At 32.3% G+C, this 9240-nt stretch overlaps 1 long non-coding RNA gene across 1 annotated transcript; it reads right to left on the bottom strand.

The window, feature by feature from the left end:
- Positions 1–1035: 1035 nt before the first annotated feature.
- On the bottom strand, positions 1036–4229 carry LOC139529138 (uncharacterized). Its single transcript, XR_011665765.1, has 3 exons — positions 4160–4229; positions 2840–2976; positions 1036–2191 (listed from the first exon to the last, which is right to left on the bottom strand). It is a non-coding gene; the product is annotated as an uncharacterized lncRNA (long non-coding RNA).
- Positions 4230–9240: the final 5011 nt, after the last annotated feature.

The raw sequence follows: 9240 nt of genomic DNA, 5'->3' as shown, positions 1-9240 counted from the left end.
GATGGTGATGCTAATTCATTACATACCAGACTGTTTTTGGTTGAACGAAGATAATGCTAATTCAGTAAATTCCAGACTGTTTGTTGGTTTAGAGATGATGATGCTTATTCAGTATATGCCAGACTATTTGTTGGTAGAGGGATGATGATGGTAATTCAGTATATGCCAGACTGTTTGTTGGTTGAGAGATGAGGATGCTTAATATTCAGTATATGTCAGACTGTTTGCTGGTTGAAAGATGATGATGCTAATTCAGTATTTGCCACTGTGGGTTGAAGGATGATGATGCTTATTCAGTATATGCCAGTCTGTTCATTTGTTGAAACAAAATGATGGTAATTCAGTATATTGTAGACTGTTTGTTAGTTGAGAGATGATGATGGTAATTCAGTATATGCCAGACTGTTTTTTGGTTGAGACATGATGATGGTAATTCAGTAAATGCCAGACTGTTTGTTGGCTGAGAGATGATGATGCTAATTCAGTATATGCCAGACTGTTTGTTGGTAGAGAGATTATGATGGTTATGCAGTATATGCCAGACTGTTGGTTGAAAGATGATGATGCTAATTCAGAATATGCCAGACTGTTTGATGATTGAGAGATGATGATGCTAATTTAGTACATGCCAGACTGTTGTTGGGTTGAGAGATGATGATGCTAGTTCAGTTTATGCTTGACTATTGTTGGTTGGGAGATGATTATGTTAATTGAGTATATGCCAGACTATTTGTTGGTAGAGAGATGATGATGCTAATTCAGTATATGCCAGACTGTTTGTTGGTAGAGGGATGATGATGGTAATTCAGTATATGCCAGACTGTTGTTTGAGAGATGAGGATGCTTATTCAGTATATGTCAGACTGTTTGTTGGTTGAAAGATGATGATGCTAATTCAGAATTTGCCACTGTTGGTTGAAAGATGAAGATGCTTATTCAGTATATGCCAGTCTGTTCATTTGTTGAAACAAAATGATGGTTTTTCAGTATATGGCAGACTGTTTGTAGGTAGAGAGATGATTATGGTAATTCAGTATATGCCAGACTGTTTGTTGGTTGAGACATGATAATGGTAATTCAGTATATGCCAGACAGTCCGTTGGCTGAGAGATGATGATGCTTTTTCAGTATATGCCAGACTGTTTGTTGGTTGAGAGATGATGATGCTTTTTCAGTATATGCCAGACTGTTGTTGGTTGAACGAAGATGATGCTTATTCAGTAAGATGCTGATTTAATTAACTCTAAAACTGTCAGTTGGTTGAGACATTAGAGGCAGATTAGGTCTTCATCAGACTGTCTGTCAGTTGAGAGACGAGGAGCTGGTTCAGTTTTACCAGGCTGTCTGTTGGTGGAGAGATGATGATGCTGATTCAGTTAACATAAGACTGTCTGTTGGTGGAGAGATGATATACTGGCTGTTGGTAGAGAGATGATAGACTATCTGTTGGTGACAAGATGATGATGCTGATTCAGTTAACATAAGACTGGCTGTTGGTGGAAAGATGATGATACAGATTCAGTTAACATAAGACTGTCTGTTGGTGGAGAGATGATGATGCAGATTCAGTTAACATAAGACTGGCTGTAGGTGGAGAGATGATGATGCAGATTCAGTTATGACATAAGACTGGCTGTTGGTGGAGAGGTGATGATGCAGATTCGGTTAACATAAGACTGCCTGTCATGAAGAAAGATGTTATCTGGAGGCATAGATGTTGGTGACAAAACTTTATCCTGTGTAACTGTCTGTGTGAAGACAAATTGGAATTACATGAAGAAAGACATTATCTGGAGGCATACAGGTTGGTGACAAAACTTTATCCTGTGCGACTGTCTGTGTGACAACAAATTGATATAACATGAAGAAAGACATTGCTTGCTGAACACTTGCTGGAGGTTTACCTGTTGTTGGTAACAAAAACATCCTGTTTGACTGTGTGCTGTAACAGCAAATTCAGCAAATTTTCCATTTATTGGCATAACTTGAGAACAACGAATGTGATGCCACTCAAATTTAAACCTGGTCTGTGTTAGGTGGTAATAAGCAATGTCTCACAAGTTTCTCTATATTTGATTAAGACCATTTTTATATGGCTGCACAAATAGGTGGCTGTAAAATGGTATTGCAATGTTGAATGAATCTCAATGAAACTGTTCTTCTCTATTCTTCCTTAATATCAAGTTCATTTCTAGAAGAAAAAGAAACACATACAAATTAATATATATATTCATATCCACTTCCTAACTAACTTAAGAATTTTAAGGATTAAGTGTGGAATCTGCTTACAAATTCATGCATGCATATATCACATAGCAAATAAAACACATACATGTATTTGCTTCTCTTGGACTTGCAAGTTGAGAAAAAGAACGAAAAAATTGTTGAAAAACTGGAAATCCCCCCCTTTTTTTAAATGAATATAACCCCAAAACTTGGAATCCAAAATTAATTTAAAAAAAAAAGGCTCATGTCAATAGATCTACACAATTCACTCAAATTGGTCAAAGGTATACCATAATATGTCCCCTTAACAGGCTTATAAAAAATAAGTGCAAAATATCAATCGAGAAACCCAATGTCAAAGAAATTGCAGAAATGATGTCTTTCAAAAATAAAAATTTCTCCTAAATCCCAATCTTTTGCACCAATATACTTTCGCACCCTACACGTTCGCATCCTTCATGTTCGCACCCGATTTGTATTTGTAGAAGATTTTAAGTGATTTGTGGTAACGAAATCCCTGACTTAATAATTTACCAGTACTTTTGCGTAGGATGCATACCGTTCCTGAACAGGTCATGACTGGCAAATATGATTGTTTCCCCCAGCTACTTACATATTTGATCCATTTTAGTCCTTTCTCTATTTTTCTCTTCCTTTCCTTTTTCTCATTCATAATTTTAACTTTAACTTTATTCCAGTCAAATTTTATTGATTGGTGGCTTGACAAAAACTTCTGAATATCCACTTTGCCTGAAAACATTTGCATAATTTTTGTCATATAAAATTACTGGTTATTGGCAATTGAGTAATGTTATAATAGCTTTAGGTAAGTGTTGTGCATCTGTTAATTTGGTTTACAATTTTAATCGTTATTTTTCTTCCATAAAAGCATATATTTTATTAAACTCATGAGAAGTTTCCAAAATATCTCAGAGTATCGTCTCTTGTTATACTGTCCCATAAAGACTCTTTGAATAATTCCATTATAGAAGGCGCATGACCTTAATAAGTTAATCTGAAAATTCTCTGTGAACTTTCAAAGATCTGGATTAAAAACAAAGATTGTACCAGTAATATGTAAATTAGTTCCAATGTCTAGAAAATAGGAGTCAAGAGCTTGCAAGCACTGACTGGTAAAGATTGCTTCAATTCAATTTATCAGTGAGAAGTAAAATTAATGTCACATTGGTTGTACTTGATTAATCAACAATTCTAGACAATGCAAAGGAAGGCAACTCCAATTTTTAAAGATAGCTTTAACAATGATATAGTTTATTTTTCTAGAGCAGATAATGGATTCCTGTACCTTGCAAAAGTTATGTAATTTTCTTGAAAGTGTAACATCATTTTGTGCCTTGAATATCTGAGCATATATTACATTTATAAATTTCTGGAAATGTTCATGGACAGGGTGTATAGAATGTTATGATAAATGCACTATATTTTGTGTATCAAAGAGGTAGTGATAAGTCTTGGAAGATTTAGATATCAAGTCAGTCACATAAGGTTTTGATTGCATTTTATGCAATGTTTGCCTAAAAATTGTTCAATTCTAAAATGGCAGTAGCAAAACTTCAATATGTGTGCAATCATTCTGTGTATTGTCATCAATCTTGATTGAAAAATATAGGAATTTTGATAAAAAATTACTTAAAGTTCCCATGTCTGAAAAAAGATAATAAAAATCTCCCACAATTCCATAATAGCACCCAATAGGAAATGCACAACTTCAACATGTGTGAAATCTCTCAGTGAAGAATCTGGGTGGAAAACTGTTGAAGCAGTTAAATAAGGTATCCACTTTCCTGGTCACTTTAATAATCATTGTTGAAATTTGTTAGTACATTGTAATATCTCAAATCAAGATCTTTTAATGATCGAGGGGTTGTTGCATGAAGTATGACATTGTGAATATTATTGAAATATGACATACCAGGATATGGCTTTTCACACTTTTCAGTGATGTAATCTTTAAAATACTCCTGTACACATACTGTTTCTTCATCACTCCATCTTGAGTACTGACGTGCTAAAAAAATTAGAATGCATTTATTTTTTCAATAGAAAAGCAGGGATTTGCTCAAATATCATATTTCATTAGCACTCATTAGATTTATTAATCACTAGCACACATTCTATATTTCCTTCTTTGGTCACTCGGGACTATTAAAATATCGTTTTACTCAAAAAATCTTGCAGGTAGACATATATAAATAGATAGAAACTTGTGAATTAATTAAGACTTGAAGTTATTTATAATTTGTAACACAAAACAATTACATATGTTCCTTAAATAAGTGTTATTACTAATTCTTTCAAAGATGCATAAAATAACTTATTCAAGTAATAATTTGTCATTATTTTTAAAGTAACCCTTAAACTTTATTCTTCTCTTAAATCTAATAAATTCTTCATTTTATGATACAAAATGCTGTAAAAATTCATGAAAACTACAATAAGTCCATGCTTCTATTGATATTTAAAATAACTCTATTAAAACAAAAATTACTTATATAAGTAACTAAAAAAAATTACTTGTTTAAGTAATGCCCCTGACTGAATATAGAATATTTAACACTTTTTATATGAAATATTGTGCAGCAAACAATATTTCAATTGGGGTCATTATTCATGTTACACTTACTGTTAGTTTTAAGTATGCAACCCCTTTGTTATTAAAACATTCATAAGTGAATAAATTTATATCAAGTACAAGAAATGAGTCAAAATACTGATACCTTTTATAAAAAAATGCATTTTCATATAAAAAAGTTAGATGAAAAATTCCTATAAACATAAATGTTTCTACAGAGAACTTACCTTTTGAGAATCCACTATTACCAACTTTGACGTTATCTTCATCACTTTCTACTTCCTCAACAAATTTTCTTTTAACTGTAGGTATCTATAAAATATTTAATTGGCACTTTTAAAATTTTGTCTAGAATCAACCCTTTTAGTCCTTAAACTTTGGAGTGAAAACATAACAAGTGAAACTGCAAGCTACTGCTCACTGATGATACCCCAACCACAAGTTGACAATATATATAATAGTGTAAAATGTTAGGTAAACAGGAAGTTCTTGAGTGATGAATCTGAAAAAGCATCACAGGGTATATAGCTGACTTACATAAACCCTGAAACCAAATTTCAGAAATCCTTGTATTGTAGTTCTTGAAAAAAAACATGTACCAATTTTGTGTCAATAATGATTCATATGATTACTATATGGTTTCCTCTTGCTACTAAGTATAAGGGCATAAAAATTGGGATGAAAACACAAAAAAAAAATGAGCAGCTGGCTAAAATATTTTTTTGGAAGCCCTGTTTCATAGTATTAATACACCTGCTGTAAACGCTTGAGATAATTCATTAACTGAGCATATCTGGCACATAATTGGTGGTGACATGCGTGTAAGAGAGTTAAATGTTAGTTCAAAACTTCATGGATTTATCTAAATAAAGGCAACAGCAGTATACCGCTGTTTCGAAATTCATAAATCGATAGAGAAAAAACTTTGCAGACTTATTTTAAGGTCTTACTTTGCAAACATTATTGCTGTTTACACTGTATCTTTATCTATAAAAATATTCAAGATAATAACATGCAAAATTTTCATAAAATTTGGATTTAAGGGGCAGCAACCCAACAATTGTTTGCCTGAATGGTCAGAAAATTTCAGAGCAGATATATAATGACCTAAAAACATTTTTTTTCTGACAAATTTGCTCTTAATACTTTAGTTTCAGATACGAGCCAAAAACTGCATTTTACCCTATATATTGAACCTTCTGAAAAAATTTCATTTAGATATATTCATTTAAACTCAAGTTATTGTCCCAATGTCTGGAAACAGTGTGTCTTGGATGACCCATACGACAACATCATACCATTATACGATCCCCAAAATTTTTTTGTGGTCAGATAAAAATGTGTTTATTTACCCTGTCTGACAACCAACATGGCTGACAAAAAAATTGGCCAAAAAAAAGAACATGGAGGTATAATGCAGTTTTTAGTTTATATCTCTGAAACTAAAGCATTTAGAGCAAATTTAATGTTAGTATAATGTAAATTTGTAAAAAAAATAACTATAAAGGACAATAACTTCTTATATTCCAATATCAACAAATATTCATGACAGATTGCTCATTACATACTTGGAAACATTTAGCATGAGAATTGATGCAAAACTATGAATGAAAAGGGAGGGGATATGACTTGCCTTGAAATAACAATGTAAAATACATCAAGGTATATATTTCATAGGCTTATTATATATGAATTGAAGTTTTAAACTATTTTACTGTAAAAAGTTTGTATGTGTTATAACCGGAGATTTTCTTCTTCAAGACAGGTCATGAATCTATTTTTATTTTCTACAAAAAATATATATGTTCTGGACCATATCAAGTACTATCCTTAACTCTTTTTCTCCAGGGGTCAGCTGGGCCCCTTAAATATTTTTTTCAGGGGCCCAGTTGAAATTTTAGGGGCCCCAACCAATTTCTATTCAAATAAAAACAACTTAAATTTTACTTTTCATATAAAGCCTTTTTATGTAATCCATGCGAATTGTTGAGTCAAGAAGATTATGTGTGATAACTTCATAATACTTGAATTATTGCCATCAGAAATATTTCATAAGATTTGACAGAATTGATTTTAGAAGATATCCCATCAAAATTGTCTCCCTTCAATTATACATGTAACTTCCTGTTGACAATAGGGGTACCGTTTCCAAAACTCATTAAATGTTATTTCAAATCCAAGCCATCCTCTATGTGTTGATCAAAAATATCATCTCATTACATCACTGTACTAGATATTATGCTATTTATTGATGAGATTTTGAGTTTCGTTTTTTCATAAAAGAACACATTGTGTTGACATGTATTTGTCAAAATCAGACTTGTAATAACTCTCTTCTGGGATATATCTTTGAAGCAATACAGATTCAAAAGCGTAAAAACAATGAATTTATCGTAGAAGCTTTAAAAATAGATCTATAAGAAAATATGTTTAGAGAATGGGTATACATGTGTCAATCGTGACTTCCCATCAAAAACGTAGTTGTCCTACTGGCAAAAAATGACTGGGTTTCGGTTATTAAAAGGATAGACATTGGATGAAAAATATTAATTGTTGCCAGCTGGGCGATCAGGGTGATAAAAATGTTCACCTAGCTGAAAATCTGGTCGCATTGGGCGACTGGGCAACCGTTAAGTTTAGTCCCTGTCATATGAGTATTTGCATGGATATATACTGGGTATATACTCATATGATCCGACCATACGCCTGGTTGGGGTAATAAACACTCTGTTACAGTTTACTTTGAATACTTCTAAACTCTTCATATGGTATAACTGTTCCTTAAAAACACTCGATCATATACATGTAGGTCATTTCATTATTATATTATAATAAAGATATTAACTGATAGTTTCACAGTTAATTTAACTACCTAGTCAAAACTATAATAGACACATTTTATACCGATGTCCATTACCAATTTGTTATTTTGAGTATATAGAAATACGTCTACTCGAAAAGATTACTTCCAAAAATTTCTCAATAAACTGTTACACAAGAGGTCACTGGCATTTAGGAATATATTTTATTTAAGTTGCTATTGTTAATATGATGTACTGACGTCATACTACGATATTTGAAATCTACAGCTTCATAAACACCGTAGACACGTCCGAATAACCAAAAACATTTGCTTCACTGCACGCAGCTGCAAAGAAAGCTACCTTTTCACTTGCAAACAAAAGGTGTAACTGAAAAGGATCGTGAAAAACCATTATGTGCAAATGGGAAAAAAGGTTATGTTACTGGGTGGAAGTAAATGTCACCATAACAGCATAAGCCTACATGCAAGAATGTAATAAGCAATGAAAACCAACTTTGGCATGATCAATATTTAATTTTAACTTAGCCTTTAAATTCATACATTGTCATATGTAAACCATCAATGCATATTTGAACCTATATGGTTAAAATACTCATATGGTCCCGCCCGTTAAAAACCATAAGAGTATATACTCATACAGACAGTCCATACGTGTATGGTTGGACCATATGCATAGGGTCAGACCATATGAGTACACGCATATTGTCATGACTATATTCATATGGTCCAAATACTCAGTTGGTCCTGAACATATATATATATATATATATATATCAACAATTCACCAAAGTTTCATGAAAATTCAGCTGAAAGCTTTTTTGAGTTATTGATAGTGTTGACAACAGAAGGATGAATCAACATACAACAGTGGGGCGATAAGAAACAATGAAGGAATCAGAAAGGACAAGATGATTGAATCATAACTCAACTTTTAGAGTCCAATGATCAACTTTAGAGTTAAACTTCACAGAGAGAAGTCAGTAAATAAGATGCAAAATTCAATTGTGTCTGATCCATTTGTCATTTGAAACAATAAAATATGTTTAAACCGACCTCAAAAAGATTTGTGAAATAATCAAGCATGCAATGAATTTTAGATAACACCCAAAATATATATATTTTCCGCTGAGCTCCTATGAAAACTGATAACTTATTATTTATGTAAGTTTCCTACCTGTTTGATATTATATTCTTGGTCAACTTGATTTCTGAAAAGAAAAAGAAAAAGAAACATTAACACAGAGATATGTCTGGTCTACATGTATTTGTAGATCATGTTTATTTGTTATTCAATAATTCATATGTTGCAATTAAAATAGCAATACTTTAACATTTAAAGTATGCAAATATTCAAAGTCTTTTCATAACAAATTTCATAATAATAGAATAATAGACAAACCTTGCATAATACCCCTACTTTCTATGAGGTGGGATAGGACCTTTATCGGGACTCAGGGATCATGTGTTTTTAAGCTTAGGATTTCGAGATTGATCCTTTAAGGATCCAGGAATTCGTTTTTCAAAATTTTGGGATGTTGGGATTGCAGTTTTTTTTAAATTTGGGACCTCAGGATTTCATGTTTTAAAGCCCCAGATT

The sequence above is a fragment of the Mytilus edulis genome, chromosome 6, assembly GCF_963676685.1.
Source record: "Mytilus edulis chromosome 6, xbMytEdul2.2, whole genome shotgun sequence".
Taxonomy (NCBI): domain Eukaryota; kingdom Metazoa; phylum Mollusca; class Bivalvia; order Mytilida; family Mytilidae; genus Mytilus; species Mytilus edulis.
Note: the sequence above shows the minus strand (reverse complement) of the source record. Positions and strands in the feature narration are given on the sequence as shown.